Source organism: Prosopis cineraria, unplaced genomic scaffold (assembly GCF_029017545.1).
Source record: "Prosopis cineraria cultivar Desert tree isolate PC_DT_omini unplaced genomic scaffold, ASM2901754v1 PC10, whole genome shotgun sequence".
Classification (NCBI taxonomy): Eukaryota; Viridiplantae; Streptophyta; class Magnoliopsida; order Fabales; family Fabaceae; genus Prosopis; species Prosopis cineraria.
The window spans coordinates 15,698,406-15,719,323 of NW_026555341.1; positions in this window are offsets into that span (position 1 = coordinate 15,698,406).

The window sequence follows — 20,918 nt, forward strand, 5'->3', positions numbered from 1 at the left end:
TTCTTCAGCAAGTTTAGGGGATGAGCACGGCAGCGACAAGGGCCCGGCCCTTCATTTTATCCTAAAATAATTTCTACCATTAATTTCAAATTAATTTTTAAACATTTCAAATATAATATTTGTAAAAATAAAAATTATAAAAAATTATTATTAAATCTTGAGTTTGTAAAATATATCCAGATAGTCAATTTGTAAAAATTATAAAAAATTTTAATATTAAATTGAATCATTTAGATTATATCTACACTATCAATTTATAAAAGATATAAAAAAAATTTATATTAAATTGGAACAACCAGATTAAACATAAATTAATAAGATTGATTATCAACAGATTCATTAAAAATTTGATCTTTTTATGCATTTTTTATTTTGATATATATAACATAAAAATAAAAATTTAATTATGGATTGTTCAGATCCTATCAAGAGTCATGTGTATGATAGCGCTCATCATTTATTGAGCACTGAGAGCAATCAAATTTAATACTAAAAATTTCTATAATTTTTATTTTCATAAATATAATATTTAAAATATTTAAAAATTAATTTAAAATCAATGGCTGAAATTATTTTGAAATAAAATGAAGGTCCAAAATCACTCTTGTGGGTGATGTACTGATGTGCACAGAATGCGGATCCCAAATTTAGATGTAGTTCCTTTATATCAACACAGGTACATGAAAGAGCAACAAGTCCCTTGCATTCAGCAGAGCAGTAGCACCCTGTACAACAAATTTTGTCATTTTCCTTCTATTTTTCGTATTATTTTTTCTGTGCTTTATTTAAAAGACAGTAATAATACTATGTTCACTACCAAAAAAAAAAGACTTTCAGCGGCGACTCTAAAAACTTACCGTTGAAAATGAACAATTCGTGGCGGCAGTAAAAGTCGCCACTGAAAGTGTAACTTTCTATGACAACATTTGAAGTCGCTACTGAAATAGTGACTTTCTATGGTAACAAGATATAGTCGCTGCTGATTGTCAAACTTTCAATGGCAACAAGTGCATGTCACCGCCGAAGGTCTCAGTTTATATGTCACCACTGAAAGTTGAGAATCAACGGCAACTTTTTAATGTCACCGCTGATTGTTGATATATTTTAAAATACGTTATAATTTTTTAAAAAAAAAACTTATGTTGTAAGTTTTGACAGCAACATATAAGTCACTACTGAAAGTTAAGAATCAGCGACAACTTTTTAATGTCGTTGTTGAAAATGAGACTTTTAGCAGTGACTTTGAATATTGCCGCTGAAAGTTTGATTTTGTCATAATTTTTTATTTTTATTTATTTAATATTTAATATTTTAAGACATTAATTTTATTGTATTATTGTAATTTTATAATGAATATATAAAATAACATAATGAGTTTTCATTTAATGTATTTTGTAGTTAAATTATAACTTTAAGATAAGGTTAAGATATTATTTAATGCTAATGAGCTAAAGTAAAGAATTAAACTAAACCATATTATTTTTCGTGTGTGTTGTATTAAAAAATTTACAACTGAGATTAGGATTCAATTGAGATTAGTAAACTAAGGTTAGAAGAAAAGTCAAGAAATGTAATATGATTTATGTTTGGATAATTTTATTCAAAAGCCAGTTGAGATGTTTAATAGCCAAAATAAGCATGAAATTTTTAATATATATTTTTGACTAATTAATAACTAAAACAAATTAAATTTAAAATTATAACTAATAAGTGAAAAATCTTAAATATTCAAGATAGAAGAGAAGAGAGAGAAAGCATAAGTCATCAGATCAATATAGAAGTTAATAACACTACTTGTTTATAATAATTAAACATGTGATACTTAAATTTATTCATTTATAGAATGATATTTCATCTAATTTAATTTTTCAATTCAAATTTTACATTTAACACCAGTAACTTTAAAGCTTGATGCCAGTTTAGAAATATAAATAATTATAAACTAATGTATAATCATTAGTATTTTTACTATTTATTCTTAAATATTTTTATATTATAATTATAAATATGAATATTACAATAAATAATATAACAATCTCAAGAAGTAAAAAAAATTAAAATAAATAATACAAATGATATTGTATCAATTATATTTATAGTTTACTTTAAACATAATAAATAATATAATTTACAATTTTATAAATTAAAAGAATTAAATTGAAGTATTTAAGGATAGTAATGATATTTTATAATATTTAATATTTAATATATATGTGTGTTTGTATAGTTTAATAATATGTGTGTCTATATATATATATATATATATTTAATTATGCAATAATAGACTACAGGTTTATTCTAGCTTAGTGGCAAAATGGTTAGACACAAAAGGAGAAGATCATGAATTCAAACCTTAGAGCAGACAACTTCCAAAATGAAAATATAAATTGGTGACATGATGACACGAGGTGTCAGGTGGGGCAACACATGAAGAGTAACATGGCGGCGTCATGTGTGTAAGTGAACCAACATTACTTTTTAGCAGTGACAAAAAAGTCACCACTAATTGGTAGCTTCCACGATGACAAATGTCATCACTGATACTTAACATTTAGCGGCAACAAAATAGTCACAGTTGATGTGTGGTTTTTGTGTTACTGTCAATTTTCAACTTTCAGTGGCAACTATCTTTCGACTACGACAAAGAACTTCTTTTCTGTCGATTCTCAACTTTCAACAATGACTTTTATTATCGCCGTAGATTGAATCAGCAACAAGAGCTCTTGTGACGAAATTGTGGCGACTTTTTGTCGCTGCTGAAAACTTTCAACGGTGACTTTTTAGCTTTTAGTGGTAATAAATTTTACTGCTAAAAGTCAATTTTTTTGTAATGGTCACTCATCCCTAAAGGTTAAAAAACCTAACCACATGTCTTGCTATTACTCATACATTAATTTAACATAGTATGGTCCCACGTGGCATCCAAGTGTATACGTAGTTAGAAATAAATAAAAAAAATCCTATCTTAGACCACAATAAGAAATAAAATTTTAAAAATTTTTTGCCATTTGTACACTTAGTAACTTGACTCATATTTTCTTTTAAAAATAATTAAACTCCCTTCTTTCAATCTTGGTGTCTTGCCTTCTTTGCATTGCCTCACTGACCTTTCTGATTTAATTAATATATGATTGGCATTTAAAACATTGATCACTAGTTATCAGGATTGTTCTCATAAGCTTTTATAGGAAACTTTTAAATGATTATAAAAACAAAAATGAAAAAAAGGAAGAAATTCTTGGATGGACCGAGTGCACTACTTCACCTATGGTTTGTTCAATAAAAGTACACCATGTCAAATGACTCTAAATATAAGTTGATTCTTTCATCAATGATGATAGAGACAGAAAATCCAAGAAACTAAAGAGGAACTTTACTCTAAAAATAAAGTTAGTAGAAAGTAAGGGTAAAAGAACAAATTAGCCTCTAAACTATGGGTTCATAAGTGTTTGGAACCTCAAACTTGATTTTTGGTGAAGTATTTTCCTTCAACTTTTGAAAATGGTGGAATATAGCCACTTCAGTTAACAAAAGTTAACTTTGACTATTAGTTGACCAAAAAAGGACATAAAAGGACCTCAAAAATTACCAAAAAAAGGGACCAATAAAATCCTCTTGGTCATTTTTATAATTTTTTGGGTCCTTATTTATAATATTTGGTCCTTTACTATAATTGTTTTGGTTCTTTTCTATAATTTTTAAGATCTTTTCTTATTATTTTACGGTCAACAAATGATTAAAGTAAACTTTTAGTTAATGATAGGAATCACATTTTATCATTTTCAAAAGTTGAAGCAGAACATTGTACAACAAATAAGTTTAAGGTTTTGGACCTATAGTTTAAGGGCTAATTTGCTTGTTTAGCTTGAAAATAATTATGCACGAAATTTGATTTGATTAAACTAGTACAACATGGCTTGTTTTTATTGGACTGTACCCATGGATAATGTGGTGCACCCAATTCATCTAAGAATTTTTCAAGAAGTGGTTGGCTACAAATTCCAACTGATCTAGCAATAATTTTCATTCACATCATCATTGAAAATTAGCAGCATATCTTGATAATGGGAATAATTTATATGTAATTGTAAACGTGAAAAAATTTAGGATTAAGGATCATTTTTATCCTCAAAGTATTCACTTAGGATTATCAGTTATCTTGAACTCCGTTTTCGGTGAAAATGCCCCCCAAATGTTTAAAAGAACATCAAGTTCTACCCTATGATTAACATGCCCATTAGCCAATTTTTTTTTCTGACAAAAAATGCACACGTAGCATCCAAGTGGATGCCCCATTAGAAATTAATAACATCACTTTTTCTCTCAAAACATTAGTTTAGGGACACCCTATTTCCTAAACTCGATTTAGGTCATTCCTCCCTAAATATTAAAAAACCTAACCATACGTGTCCTGCCATTACACAGGAACATTAATTTAACTTAACGTGGTCATCCAAGTGTGCATCTACTTAGAAATAAAAAAAAAATCCTATCTAAGACCACAATAAGAAATTAAATTTAAAAAAAATTCTCCATGTGTACACTTAAATGCATGACTGATGTTTTAAAAATTCTCCATGTCTACGCTTAAATATTTAAACTCCCTCTTTCAATCTGGATGTCTTGCCTTCTCTACATCGCCTCACTTCCAAAACTGAACTTAGATGTAAATATGCCCTTGCTCACCTTTGCAACAACAGTAAACCTAATTTGTCAGGATTGAGGGCAAGCGCTTGTCAAGTAAATATGCACAAGAGGGAATTTTTTTTTAAAAAAATATAAGTTGGGATGCTAAGTGTACACTTGAAAAAATGTTTTAATTTAATTCCTGACTGTGATCCCAAAGAGATTTTTTTAAAGAAAAGAACATTGACTCGAAACCCACTAACTTAAATTACCGTCAACCTGTGGTGCATTAATAGTGTAACCCACGCGGTTAGGTTTTTCAATATGACACTTATGACCTTGTTCATAGAAAATACAAGAAAGCCATACCCAAATTCGTGACTACCCTTAAGATATTCATAATATACAATTGTAAAAGAAACTATATATATAAAAAACCTTGAATTTATTCTCAATTCTATTTGCCATCAAATTTGGTTTTGAATTAGCTGGCAAAAAAATTGCAGCTTATCTTGCATCTGCGTCATGTAATGATGGAAGCATTTATTTGTACTTCCAAAAATGAGAAATTTGCACAGGAAATACATTGTATTTTTTCCTTGGTAGAAGTATAAATAAGCCCAATCCTATTTGCTAACAAATTTATGTTTTGAACTTAATAAGAATGAAAAAATAGAAAAGAAATAGCTGGCAATAAAATGCAGCTTATCAGGCAGCTGTGTAATGTAATGACGGAAGCATTTATTTCTACTACCAAAATGAGAAATTTGCACAAGAAATACATTGTATATTTTCCTTGGTACAAGTATAAATAACCCCAATCCTATTTGCCATCAAATTTATGTTTTGAACTTAATAAGAATGAAAAAACAGAAAAGAAATAGCTGGCAATAAAATGCAGCTTATCAGGCAATTGTGTAATGTAATGATGGAAGTATTTATTTCTACTTCCAAAATGAGATATTTGCACAAGAAATACATTGTATTTTTTCCTTGGTACAAACATAACCCCAATCCTATTTGCCATCAATTTTACGTTTTGAACTTCAATAAGAATGAAAAAAAAAAAAGAAAAGAAATAGCTGGCAATAAAGTGCAGCTTATCAGGCAATTATGTAATGTAATGATGGAAGCATTTATTTCTACTTCCAAAATGAGAAATTTGCACAGGAAATACATTGTATTTTTTCCTTTGTAGGAGTATAAATAACCCCTAATCATCATCAACATTCCATACACTATGTGGTTTCACATTTTTTTTAAAATGTTTTCAAGCTTATGGCTCCCTTCCTATTCTCTACCTAGATTATATTTCTCACTTTTCTTGTCAGTACGGTCTACAAAAATTAGTGAGAGATTAGAGGTCCTTATTTTTGCCCTATGAAAGCGCTCCCATATCTAACATTCCTATAAACATGGGAGAGCTTCCAAAGTGCTCCTATAGGTAACGTATACAGGAATGCTTTTATTATAAGCACTCTTGTAGGTTTATTCAAGATTCAAAAAAATTCAAAAAAAAATAAAAAAACTCCCATGGACACACTTGATCAAAACTTCAATTATAATCTTAAATTCCTAGGAAGAGGCTGTGCCTTTCTCCCTTCACATTAATCTGAGCAATTTGGTGTTCAGTGGCAGTGTAATCCTCCACGGCTTTAGGATTACACCACGAGCAAATGAACTTCTACTGCTTGAGCTGCAAAATTCTCTGGCTCGTCACGTCAAGCTCTTCCCGGTCCCTGTTATCATCTGCATGTAGAGCCTTGTTTGCCTGTTTCAGATTCGCAAGCTCTTGCAGAGTCTTGGTTAGATCACTACTACAAAAATACATTACGGAAGCACTTATTTTTGCCCTACGAAAGTGCTTCCATATCCAGCACTCCTATATATATGGGAGAGCTTCCAAAGTGTTCTTATAGGTAATGTATATTATAAGCACTCTTGTAGGTTTATTCAAGATTCAGAAAATTTAAACAAAATAAAAAACTCCCATAAACATACTGTAACATGTTGAGAAAAAGCACTCTCGTATAATAGCATTCTTTCATAGAGCGCTCTCATATGTGCTATCCTATAGGAGCCCTCTTATTTAGAGTGCTCCTATATGTTAAGATACAAGAGCACTTTGAGATAAAGTGCTCCCGTATCCTAGGCCTTTGGGAGCGCTCTCCTAATGAGTGATCCCATATCCTGGGCCTTGGGGGCACTCTCGTAGTAAGTGCTCCCATATTTTTTTTTAAATATCTTTATATATCTTGTGCAGCTCATTACAAATAACAATTATTCGATAACAATAAAAAAAATCAAACCAACAACAATATAGTTAAATATTAAAAGTTATATACAATTAAAGAACTTGAAATTAAAACAAACTTGGATCAAATTTTTAGTTTGTCTAATCTCTAGCTAGTCTAGCTAACTAATACAATTTTTGGTATTTTTCTAACATTAGATGTTATCTATCACACAAAAAAACCAATTATATATTTTGACCACTCCTCAATTATATTTTCTATTTGCTCTATGGTTAAATGTGAAGATCTTGCTCTAGCAAAATACTACAAGAAAAATTAACATATAATTAATTACCTATGTTATATGTAAAACATGGATGTAATTTTAAAACACTCACATGTGACAGAATGATCAACTTTTATTATGTGATTACTTCTTGCATAAACTTCAATACATAATAACCACTCTCCCAACTTTTTATTTGTATCAGTACCTATAAAAACAATAAATTAAGATGTAATTATCCAAATATGTTAGAAACAAAGTGGAGCTAACTAACATTTTAGGGATCAAGTTATATATATAATTTGGATCTACAGATCAAATCTAGAGAAAATTCAGTAGAGCTTCTCCTATAACTTGGACATTCCAAATTTTTTTAACAATTCTACACTAATACAAAACAACATATTCAGAATAATAGATATAAAATATTAATCAAACAATCATTTTGTGCATACCAAACATGTTTTATTAAGCATATAATACAAACTTTTATTTTCTTCCATGTATAATACTAAAAAAAAGTAACATAAATTAAAATTTCTACACAAGCACACCAAAAATTCATTTACATTACAACTCAATCATATAACAATTATAATCAACTTCAAGTTCAATTTTAACCAGCAAAAAAGTAGTTTAATTTCACAAAAAAAAAACAAAGTCATAGAATATTATCATCAAACTTATATTATTATTATTATTATATATAATAACTTATCAAAATAACTATATAACTATATAATTTTTAAAAAATTTACAATGAACCTCAATAGCACAGCAGGACGGCGACATCTAATGGACGTCGGAGGCTCAAGATTCCGACGATGCACGCTTGTAGCTCTACACCAATGAAGATTCCAGTGCGTTTTGCGAAAACTAGCAAGAAGATTCTAACGCTATCTGCAGAAAGCAGTGCTCTTTTGAACAAGCCGAAGGTGCCGACACTATTTCGAATAGGCACGAACAGCGAAAACACGTTCTGCACCTTGAAACAGCTATCGGCGAGGCACAAACGGCGACAACTAGCGATGGGCTTCTTGGCAGCAGCAACGACAGTCTCCAGAGATGGTCAACGGCGGGAAGGCACAAACTGAAGTTTGAAGGGCTTTGAGAGAAAACAGATCTATTAACATGGCTTGACATCTGATATAATATAAATGATATTTTTATTAAACAAAATTATCACACCTTCAGGAGCGCTTACAATAAAAGCGCTCATAAAGGGACCTATATGGGTACTTTATAAATAAATACTCCTATAAGTTATTATTATAAGAGCTCTTTTTATAAAAGTATTCCTATAAGTCCATATGTTTTTAAATTTTTTATTTTTAAAAACCTATAGGAGTGCTTTTTTGAAATGCACTCTTATAGGTCCATATTTAAAAAAAATTATATTTGGAAACTTATAGGAGTGCTTTTTATAAAAGCATTCCTATAGGTCCTTTATCATTTATTTTTTAAAAAAAACTTATGGGAGGGCTTTATTAATAAGCACTCTCATTGGTAATTTTAGGAGCACTTATTATGAAAGCGCTCTTGAAGGTTATTTTTAGTTTTATTTTAAGCTTATTATCATGAGTACTTTTTAAATGAGTGCTCCTAAAGACTTTTTTATTATTTTCAAATTTTTTTATTTGATATATAAGAGTGCTTGTGTTTTGAGCTCTCTCATAGGGTTAATATTTGGGAGCACTTATTTGAAAAAGTGCTCCCATACATGTTCGGCATATATTTATTGGAGTGCTTTTTGTCATAAATGTTCCAAAATAGATGCTACTGAAAGATATTTTGTAATAGTGGATTTTTCATTTCACTCAAATTTCTGCTTCTGGGACCAATTTTAGTGCTTTTGACATCAGAAGCTCGTTACCTCTCAACTATTTAAATTTAATTTGGATAGTTTAGATTTGCAATTTTTAAATTTTTATTTTTTTAAAATATTTTAATGGATACAAAATATAAAATAAAGACCATTCCTTAATGGTTAGTTTTTCTAAAAAAATAATTTCTTATTAAAAAATACTCATTAAAAATATAAATCATAAAAATTATATTTAATTTGAATAGTCCAAAGACAATGAGATTTCAGTTCTCATTTGTAAGAATAATAGCATTGAAATTGGTTCCAGGAGATGTGGATGTGTATAGACACACACACACACAACACATTATATTATTAAAAATATAAATATACATTATTATAGAAGGATTCGTATAAGAAAAAAATGTAATTACTGATATTAATTTACATAACTATATTACCTTAGATAAAGAGAAATAAAAATTAGGGGCTTTTGTTGATATAACTCATGTTATATGACCAAACTAAGAAAATAAATTAATATTTATTATATTTTACATTATAGCCGATTTATTATATTTGTTCACAATATATTTGATTTGCATTCCATGCTTATTAGTATCATCACCCATAAGGGTTATCCTGGCCCCTCATTTTATCCCAAAATGATCTTTGTCATTGATTTTAAATTAATTTTTATATATTTTAAATATTATATTTGTGAAAAGAAAAATTTAGAAATTTTTAATATTAAATTTGGACGGCTCTTAGTTCTCATTACATAATAACCACTATCATACACATCACTTCTGATATGATTTGGACAAGCTAGATTTAAATTTTTTATTTTATATTTATCAAAATAAAAATGCATAAAAGATCAAATTTTTAATAAATTTATTGATAATCAATCTTATTAGTTTATATTTAATTTGGATAGTCTAATTTAATATAAATTTTTTATATCTTTTATAAATTGACTATCCAGATATAATTTGGATAGTCCATATATAATCTGAAGGATCCAATTTAATAGTAAATTTTTTTATAATTTTTATAAATTAGCTATATAGATATATTTTAGACACTCAAGATTTAATAATAATTTTTTATAATTTTTATTTTCACAAATATAGTATTTAAAATATTTAAAAATTAATTTAAAATTAATGGTGGAGATCACTTTAGGATAAAATGAAGGGCCTGGATCACCCTTGTGGGTGTTGAGCATGGAATGCAGATCTGTGATATAACATTGTATATTAATAATATGCCCTTTGTAAATTTTTAAATTTTTAATGATAAATCCCTTATATATTAATTATAAACTTCTTGTATATCAATGTAAATTGGCCATATTCTCAAATTTTCAAAAATTTGGCCCATATTTTTTTGCCACAAGATTTTTTACAATCAGTGAGTCAATTTATCCTAAAAATTATGTGGTACTATTTTAAATTTTTACTTTAAAACCAAACGAGTTATATTAATGTCTCAATTAATAAATAAAAAAGGAAGTGTTTGGCTAAGATATAATTTTTTTGCTCAAGCCTAACTCGAGTTTCTATAAAAAGGAAGTTAAAGGGAACGACTGACAATAGAACCAACACACAAATTCAGTTTTCAAGAGATGGGAGGGAGTTTAGAAACAATTGCACTTTCTAGCCTTAAAAAACATGGCACCATAGGAAAAAAAAAAAAAATACCTCCTTTGCCTATAAAATGGAACCAAGGAACAATGCACCGGCCCCTTCAACACACCAACCAACACTGGAAAAAATACAAGACACTTTCTTCAGCAAATTCAGCGGACGAGCACCGCAGCCACGAGGGTGATCTTGGTGGCCCTTCATTTTATCCTGAAATGATCGATATCATTAATTTTAAATTAATTTTTAAACATTTTAAATATTATATTTGTGAAACTAAAAATTATAAAAAATTATTAGTAAATCTTGAGTGTCTAAAATATATCTAGATAGTTAATTTGTAAAAATTATTAAAAATTTTAATATTAAATTGAATCATTTAAATTATATTTGGACCGTCTAGATTATAAAAGATATAAAAAAATTTATAGTAAATTTAACCAACTAGATTAAATCTGAACTAATAAGATTGATTATCTGGTTACCAATAGATTTATTAAAAATTTGATCTTTTTATGCATTTTTATTTTCATGAACATAAAATAAAAATAAAAATTTAAATCTAGATTGTTCAGATTCTGTTAAGAGTGATGTGTATGATAATACTCATATTGTAATAATCACCGAGAGTAGTCCAAATTTAATATTAAAAATTTATATAATTTTATTTTTACAAATATAATATTGAAAATATTTAAAAATTAATTTAAAATTAATGACATATATCATTTTAAAATAAAATGAAGGGTCAGGATCATCGTTACAGGTGATGTACCAATGAGCATGGAATGTGGATCCCAAATTTAGATGCAGTTCCTTTGTGTCAACACAAGTTCATGAAAGAGCAACAAGTCCCTTGCATTCACTAGAGCAATAGAACCCTGTACAACAGGGAAATCACTGTTTTGTCACTTCCCTTCTATTTTTCGTATAACTGTTTTTGTACTTTATTTCAAAAACAGTAAGAATACCGTGTTTGTTCTCGTCCTGCAATTCTTTCATTGTTTCATCTCTCAACAATTTTAAGCACTTATATTCAAGAAAAATTTAAAAAATAATGTCATGATATTTTTTTATTTAATAATTTTAAAAATATTTTTAAATATTATTTAAAAAGTTACACTATGACTTTTAAATAAGACTAACAAATAAATGTTTTAAAATAAAATGAAGGATCAGAATCATCGTTACAGGTGATGTACCAATGAGCATGGAATGTGGATCCCAAATTTAGATGTAGTTCTTTTGTCTCAACACAAGTTCATGAAAGAGCAACAAGTCCCTTGCATTCACTAGAGCAATAGCACCCTGTGCAACAGGGAAATCACTGTTTTGTCACTTCCCTTCTATTTTTCGTATAATTGTTTTTGTACTTTATTTCAAAAACAGTAAGAATACCGTGTTTGTTCTCGTCCTGCAATTCTTTCATTGTTTCATCTCTCAACAATTTTAAGCACTTATATTCAAGAAAAATTTAAAAAGTAACGTCATGTTATTTTTTTTATTTAATAATTTTAAAAATATTTTTAAATATTATTTAAAAAGCTATACCACAACTTATAAATAAGACTAACAAATAAATGTTTTAGAATGTACCTTATAAATGGAACTGGAGAGAGTATATGTAAAAAGTATGATACTTGGCTGATATATTTCTTCTGAGAAAAGACAACTATTGATATATATGCTTTTAACATGTTTTGGTATAGGTATTTGTAGTTTTTTTCCGTTTCATATTTCTCTCGCTAGCTAGTTTATTTTGTGTGCAACATTAGTCCTTTTATTTTTTTTAATATGTCTAAAATAATGATAATATGGAAATAATGATGTTAAATACTCTCTCTAGTTCAAAATATAAGCATTTTCCCTTAGATAATATTTGTTCAAAATGTAAACAACCTAGTACATGTTAAAAAAAAATCATTTTACCTCTTGTATTTATTAATTGAGATATTTGCATAAATGTATTTTTCACTCATTATAAAGTGTATTAGTAATTGAGACAATGGGTAAAAAAGAAAAACAATATTATATATTTTTATGGTAACGTGGACTTTATTAGTATGCGAATTTTTCACAAATAGTGTTTATTTTTTGAACCAAAGGGAGTATGTGATCTATGACTAATGTCGTTAATTATTGAGGTGGAGTTATGCTTCAATAGATTGAAACATGAAATATGAAATAAAACAAGGTGAACAACATGGTTACTATATTGAATCATAATTCTACTTAGCTCATATTAATAACATTAGTCACAGTTCAACATATTTAACATTGCTAGTACCATCTTATCATCTTTTTGGCAATACTCAAAAATAGAAGGACTAATATTGCAGACACGTTAGGCTAGAAGGTCTTGAAGTGATGGAAAAAACTATAAGGACCTAGATCGAAACACATTAAAATTATAAAGACCAATAGTTCAAGACACGGTCAAATCCTAAATAAATGCAGGCAACTATCTTAGCGGAGATTCAAAATTTGGTTTATCGTATTGTGAGTAACCAGCCTTTTTCACTAGATGTAAGCTCTATTGTGATATAATTGGGTGGCACTGAAAATAATATTATTAATTAACTATCGGGAACAATAAATTTTATCATATTTGCCTCAGCATTTGATCAAATGAATGCTTACAAATTACAATTTTACTGCGTAATGAATGAAACCATATGCTTTGCTCGGGTGGTTTTAGCACTTTAAAAATTGGCACAAAATACTTCCAATTTTTTTCCCTCCATTTTGTGTACATGTTATATATTTATATGGCTCTTTATGTTACTGCCTATGAATCAAAATCAAATGCATCTATCGTCACTTGATTTATTCGACAGCCCAAATCCTCTTAAATCCGTGAAAAAAATGTAGGGAATGAACCTTAAAGAATTTTGATCCTAATAACAATTTTATAAATAAAAAATAAAAATAGTTACTATGGCATCAATTACTCAAGCAACTAATGCTATACTAAAAATTGGTTATCTCCGAATAACCCCCCCACCAGTCAAAGTGGTCGGTAAAAATGGTATTTTTGTCTTTTATATGATAAAAAATAATATATTTTTTGGGTATTTATTTATAATTTCGGGAAGTTGGAAGTGATTTTTTATGAGATACTTCTTTATAACTTTTTGGATCTTCTTAATTATGTAATTTCTGAGGTCCCTTTTTATGTAATTTCTTGGTTTAAGTTAATGTTTTTTTAACACTTTAGACAATGCACCATTTTTAAATGTTGTTGAAGGGAGAAATTGCACTACAAATTTGTTTAAGGCACTAAACACTTGTGAGTGAATAGTGGAAGAGTAAAAACGTTCTTTAATCCAAGATATAATATATCAACATGACCTTAAGAAGAGGATGAGTCATCTTAACTGAGTTATAAACTATACGTAATAGAGTGTTTTTCTTTTCCCTAATTCAATATTGAGATTTATAAATATATGATGTAACTGTGTAATGGTGTGCTTTATAATCACTGTATATCCGTCACACTTATAAGAAGCTGTATTGTTCAACCCATGAATAATAACGCTGCTCATTTGAGTTCTGTGAAAATGAAGTAACTTACTCATGGAAGCATGATCACATGTGTATAATGGCACTTCAGATTATTATAATATATATCAAGATAGATTTTCACGGAAGTTTAAAATCACAAGAAAATTAAAAATGACAAGAAAAATTAAAATCACAAGAAAATTAAAAATAACTTACTTTATAGACTGCACTTCCTAGACTATATACAGACACAAACTATAAGAAGCCTTCATCATGATTTAATTATATGTTTCATAAGCATAATAGCATGTTATTGTAGTTCATTCCATAGGTTTTGAACGTTTGCAACTCTACCACTTGAAGATAATTAAAAATGGTTTCAAACTCTAATTGGAAATAATGTGTAGTCAACGCACATTAAAAAAATTTGTGGGAAAAGAATTTGAGTATGGAAAAAGCATAATTACAAAATTAATTTAATACTTTTTGCAAAACAAATTTGGTAAAAAGTATCGAGTGCCTCTTTGACTCATAGACCTACTTCTCCTTCTAGCTCATCTACTAGTCCACTTTCATCCTTAGTACATATGCATTAGGAGCTATACTCATGTGGGTAATATGGGACTTCTCCTTTTGACACACTCATACAATAATTACAACAATCCCCCACATGTGTCAAAAGGACTACTATCATCTAAGTTATTCACATGGAAGATAATTGCCTCGAATTTGGTGTCCTTCAACTTAAACTAAACCTAGACTAATAAAACTTAGCACATAGAAAAGTTAGTGTAACTTTTTTATTGAACCAACAAATCTTGAGTATGTACTAAAGGTCTTATCAATCAGATTATACCCCCATAGTCTCTACTATTAATCATGGTTTTACATGTTATCAGGCATGCACGCTCTTGGTTTTAACAAATGCTCTAGAGATTTTGCTATAATCTCGTAGGACCAGCCCACTCCACATTCATATAGGTATTTTCATCAAGTATATCTGTAATAAATACACCATCTATAAGGACTATAAAAAACATTAAGAACTTTTGCTCAGCCTCTGATTAATACATTCTAGCAATATCTCATGCCATAGGAAGGGATAGAAAATTTAATGCTAACAAAACTAACAAGTAACTTGTTCTTACCCATTAAACCTTCTTCAGGGATCTCTAATCACAAATGTTGGGTTGCCATCATTATTAATTTCAAATTGGCTTTAGTCCCATTTCCCTTGACATTTTAATAATTAATTTCTTCCCTAGGGGCTAGTTAACACATCCGTCACATTTACATCTGATCTCACCTAATCAATTGAGATAACTCTTTCTTTTAGCATGCTTAATTGTATCTTAAATGATATCTTCTAGTGCTATTGTTCTCTTTACAATAGCTATTGCCATTTGGCAATCACAAATCATTGACGTATAATATATCGGTTTTACGCACATGAGAATATACATTGAGAAATCTCTTAACTATTCAGCCTCATTATTAGCCAACTTTAAAGTAACAAACTCTGGCTCACATAATATTTTATTTGGTTACGAATAGATTTTTTCTTACCTGAATATAAAATTCAGTTAATGTCATTGTATTGTTTTAATACAATGGAAATCCATCATTCATGGTACCAATATTTATGATACCCCTCAAATACTCAGTCCTCTCATCCTCTTTTGAGATTACTTGAAATACTCAATTTCCATGCAATATATGTCATGCGATTAATATTTATTAATGCAACAAACTCTCAAAAAATTTGTGCATACACAAATTGAGAAACAAAAATATATCAATTTTTTAAATGACATATTAGCATAATAAGAATTCATCAACACTAAATGTCAGTTTTACACAACAAAATAATTGCTAAGAAGATCTCTAGGAACTTAGCCTCCAATCCAATTTCAAATTAATGAGCTTGGACTCCACTATCGGCATATCATTATATCATGAGCAAGAGTGGATAGTCACTAGTGGATTTTCTCACATGAATTTATAATTCAATTAACATCCACATATTTTATACAACAAGAATCATAATTCAAAATTTGATTTATTTCACATGGAACCACAACACTCATAAACAAATCATTATCCATAATAATGAATATTTATGCCAAGACAAATAGGTCATACACCTATTTAAAATACATTTATCTTCACTAGATAAATGATTAAATTTTGTATCATCATCACAATGTTTGTTTCAAGCTAAGGCACAAAATTTCATAATTAACAAATTTCATCATAATGCAAATAATAACCTCCTCTTAATTAATTTTCCTCCAAATCACAATAGAATAATATCTTGGTATTTATAAAATGAGGCTAATTACTTAGTACCACATTTTTTTTAATTTAAGCAAAAAAAAAATTTTACTAGATACCCCCACACTTTTAAATATTTCAATCACATGAAGAATATTCCATACATTCTCAATAACTCTAACTAAATTAGAATCTAAATATATCATCAAAACTTTCCTTATCATCATATTTCTCATATGCCATGACAAGGGAAATAAACCTCTTCCATGCGTCATTATCAGTGAAGATATCTATGACGAGAACAGCAAGTAATGGACCCAACATAAAAATTATTGTCTCCACCAATTCAATGTCCATCAAATCCTCATTTTTAACATGAGCAATGTCTCAAAAATTTAACCAATACTATGTCTGTCTTGGTTTAATACCAGAACCAGAACAAAATAATTTGATGTCTTAACATTGCCAAAATCATAAAACCCACCTTAGCGCACACGCGCACGCACACACACATTTATTTATAAAGGTGCATATTTTTTCACACTTTATAATCATAATGTATATTACCATGGCATAGCACGGCAGCATCACAAGCAAATGAGATGAGATCACAAAATCCATCACCAATATGCAAATATATTGGTTTTTGAAAAAAATTTATCAGCCTTGAAAACAAATCACAATCAACCCCACATTGACCATAGGTCTTGGATATATTCAATTAATATATTGCCATACCTAGGGAACTGATCAGTCATCATTTCAATGTTTAATACATGTTTCAATCCAAATAATAAATACAATAAATATTTCAAATTAACCGAACTAACACTGGTATGTTGTGACCATCTAAACAAGTTATGCAACAATCAGGCGATCCCACATATTATAATATTTTAAAGGTAACATAAGTAATTATGACATTAGCCAAAAAATGATTTAATTATCATCCTCATGAATTGCAAACCAAAGCAAGGCAAGTTAAAAAAACTTGGTAAGCTTGTATATAGTAAGTACACGGATTGACCGCAGAAAAGATTCTACAATAAACAACCACATGAATATGAAATAAAGTAAATTGTTCGTACAAGAATGGTAAAAACCCTTAATGTCAACTTTTAACATTGACATAATCATCATTAACCACAAAATAAATCTTAGCAGATGAAAATTTTCAAACATTAGCAATTACTCATTGTTTCAGCTTCAAGCCTAGAGCAAAATTATAGATAAAAGTACAAGTATGATGTATCCGTACCTGTTGAAGAAAACCATGCCATTCGTGAATGATTCGTGAATGATAAACAATCCTGATGATAGCATATCCTTTTCTTGAATCACCAAGCACTACGACCAAGACTTCCTAATTAGTAGGAAGATTCTCAATTCCCATCCTCATTGTTTTTCCACCACCATCACTGTTCATGCTAGGACTTTCCACCCAAAATGGTGCCTCTAAGGTCTTAAGTGTTTTTGGGGCAAATTTGGCACTGTTGGTGTTCTTATCCACCATTGCCTATCTCAAATTATGCTTACTCACATGTTCCTCACACCCAATTTTATTCATAAACATTATCGAATCTCACTACCTCATCACATACCTATACTACGTACAGTTTAGTAAAACCAAACAAGTATTACCTTGTTGAGAATAGCTCTTAAGATTGTTGGCAATTGTGAGTAAAATTATAGTCTGAATGTGTTCAAAAAACACTATCCTTAAAAGTTATTCCGTCACATTGGGTTGCTTGCGCGGCAACTCCCCATGATTAAACAGATTCTTCTTGCAAAATTAACAGGGCTACAAAACAAAGACTAATAGAATTTACTCACACAATACAAAGGAGGAGAGAAGGACTCAAAATCTTAAGAGTCAAGTCTTGTATACAGTGCACTTCCTAGACTATATATAGACACAAACTATAAGAAGCTTCATCATGATTTAATTATATGTTTCATAAACATAATAGCATGTTATTGTAATTCATTCCATAGGTTTGGAACATTTGCAACTCCACCACTTGAAGACAATTAAAAATGATTTCAAGCTTTAACTGGAAATAATGTGTAGTTAATGGACATTAAAATTAAAAATTCCATGGGAAAAGAATTTGAATATGGAAAAAGCATAATTAGAAAATTAAGTTAATACTTTTTGCAAAACAAAACTGTTAAAAAGTACCGAGTGCCTCTTTGACTCATGGACCTACTTCTCCTTCTAGCCCATCTACTAGCCCACTTTCATTCCTTAGTACACATATGCACTGGGAGCTATACTCATGTGGGTAATATGAAACTTTTCCTTTTGACAACACTCATACTAATTACTATATAAGCTATGGTTAACACCACCATAAACTCCTAAATTATTAATTCCTAATCTAGTGGTTTATGAATATCTCCCTATGTCTAGGTTTACTCTTCTCCTTCTAGTACAATCAGAATCAAAATGCAAGGAAAATAAATATAATTGATAAAATCTCAATTAGAGTCAATAAACAGTGAGTTCAAAACAACAGGAGTAAATAATAAAGTGAGTAAAGAATATAAACATCCCATGGCTACTCTCTACCTTGATTAAGAACATAGAAATCAAACATAGTATCAGCCATAACTATTCCCAAATAATCCATGAAAATGATAGAGTACAAAGCAAAGAAAATGATAGAAATTCACTCAGTTTAGAAAAGCTTCTCCCGAGCTCCGTACTGTGCCGTCAAGATTGCCTCCAAGAGATTGAATAAGATCCCAAGGCTCTCCTAGGGTTTATTTATATATTTTCATCCTCCAAGTGGCCCTAAACTAAAGTCTTGCATTTTGCTGAGTTAATTACAACGTTCCACATTAATTCTGATAAACTTCTAACCCACCCACGTGTTCTGAGTGTTCGACAGCATATGGTCATGATCTTTGTTTGATCCATCTATGTGCGACAGAAAGGCGAACAAGCCTTATCGCCTTCACTTCATCCGTAAGTGACACAAAGTCTCTCATCACTCTTCGACTGCTGCCGAACAAGCTCCCTTTGATTTTCATCAGCAGTTGGTAGTAAATAGAAACGATAGCACTTTCCAGGACGGTCCATTGGTGCGTGACAGAATTCCTCCGCAAATTCTTCTGCGACCGGTAATAAATAGAGACGACAAGAAATTCTAGGGGCCTCTGTCTGCGACAGGAAGGCTCCTTCAGTGTTTCATCCACGGGTGGTGAAGTGGCTATGGGACAGTTCTTGGGCCTTGGTCCGGATTCTCTCGTTTTTAGCTTATTTTTGGGCTCTTTTGACTCTCCCTTTCCTATATTTTGACACACAAAGTACTAAGTGACGCCTTGTACGTATAAAATTTTCTTCTAATTTTTCCCAATTAATTAAAAATTTTAACTCCAAAAATCCTCCAAAAATCAAGTAAGATATGGGTTCATCAAACTCCAACACACTTGAACAATTGCTTGTACTCAAGTAACTACACTTGGTTAAGTAGCTCGACTTGAATTCCAAGACCATGCACAAAGAGAAGACAGGGACACGCTAAATTGCAAAAAATATCGTCGTGTGGTTTATTCTCGGTACTAGTTGGAATCAATTTTAGGGTTAGAATTTAAATAATTATAAAAGAATAGAAAAGAAAAAGTTGGTAACAAAACATGCGTCTGTGCGATGTAATGATGGAAATCATTTATTTCTACCTCAAAAAATCAAAATTGGCACAAGAAATGATACATTGTATTTTTTTCCCATGATACAATTTTAAATAACCCCTAATCATCTTCAACATTTCATCATCTATGTGGTTCCACATTGCTTTAAAATGTTGTCAGACTTACAGCCCTTTCCTACTCTTTACACAGATTTCTCACTTTTCTGCTCAACACCATCTATAAGAATTAGTGAAGGATTAGAGATCCTTCTGCACTATCGCATTAACTCAATAATTTATCAAATTTTTTCATCATGTCAACTTGGTAAGTCTATTTCACTTGAAAGGTTCTTTAAGATGTTAATTTTATACAATTATTTTTTTCTTGTTTATCTCACTAATTTGTTAATATTTGGTAAAGTAAAGGAGGATGAATCTTAGGCAAAATTATATAAACAAGGCCACAGAAAAATGTATTTCTAATGAAAAGAAGTTTATAGACAACTTTTTTTGATAAATATAGACAATTAATTTTCTTTCATCAACATTTCAAATGCTATCAGTACAAAGAAAAAAGAAAAAATATTTTTGGCAGTAACTAAAAAAAGTCGCTGCTTAAAGTGGACTTTTAGCAGTGACAAATCAAAGTCGCCGCTAAAAGTCCACTTTTAAATTATCATATTCAAGTATAGAGAAGAGCAAATGAAGCTTACTTTCACACAAAACAAGAATAAATTTACTTACACATGCTTGTTAATTCAATGAGATGACTTGTTAATTGCTTAAACAAGACTTGTTAGTAACACCCTTGCCAGTTACAGAACTTGTCATTTTGATATTCTCATCATTCACATAAAAAAATTTGTTATTTTTCATAAAACCAAATTGTATCAGTATGCTAGCTTA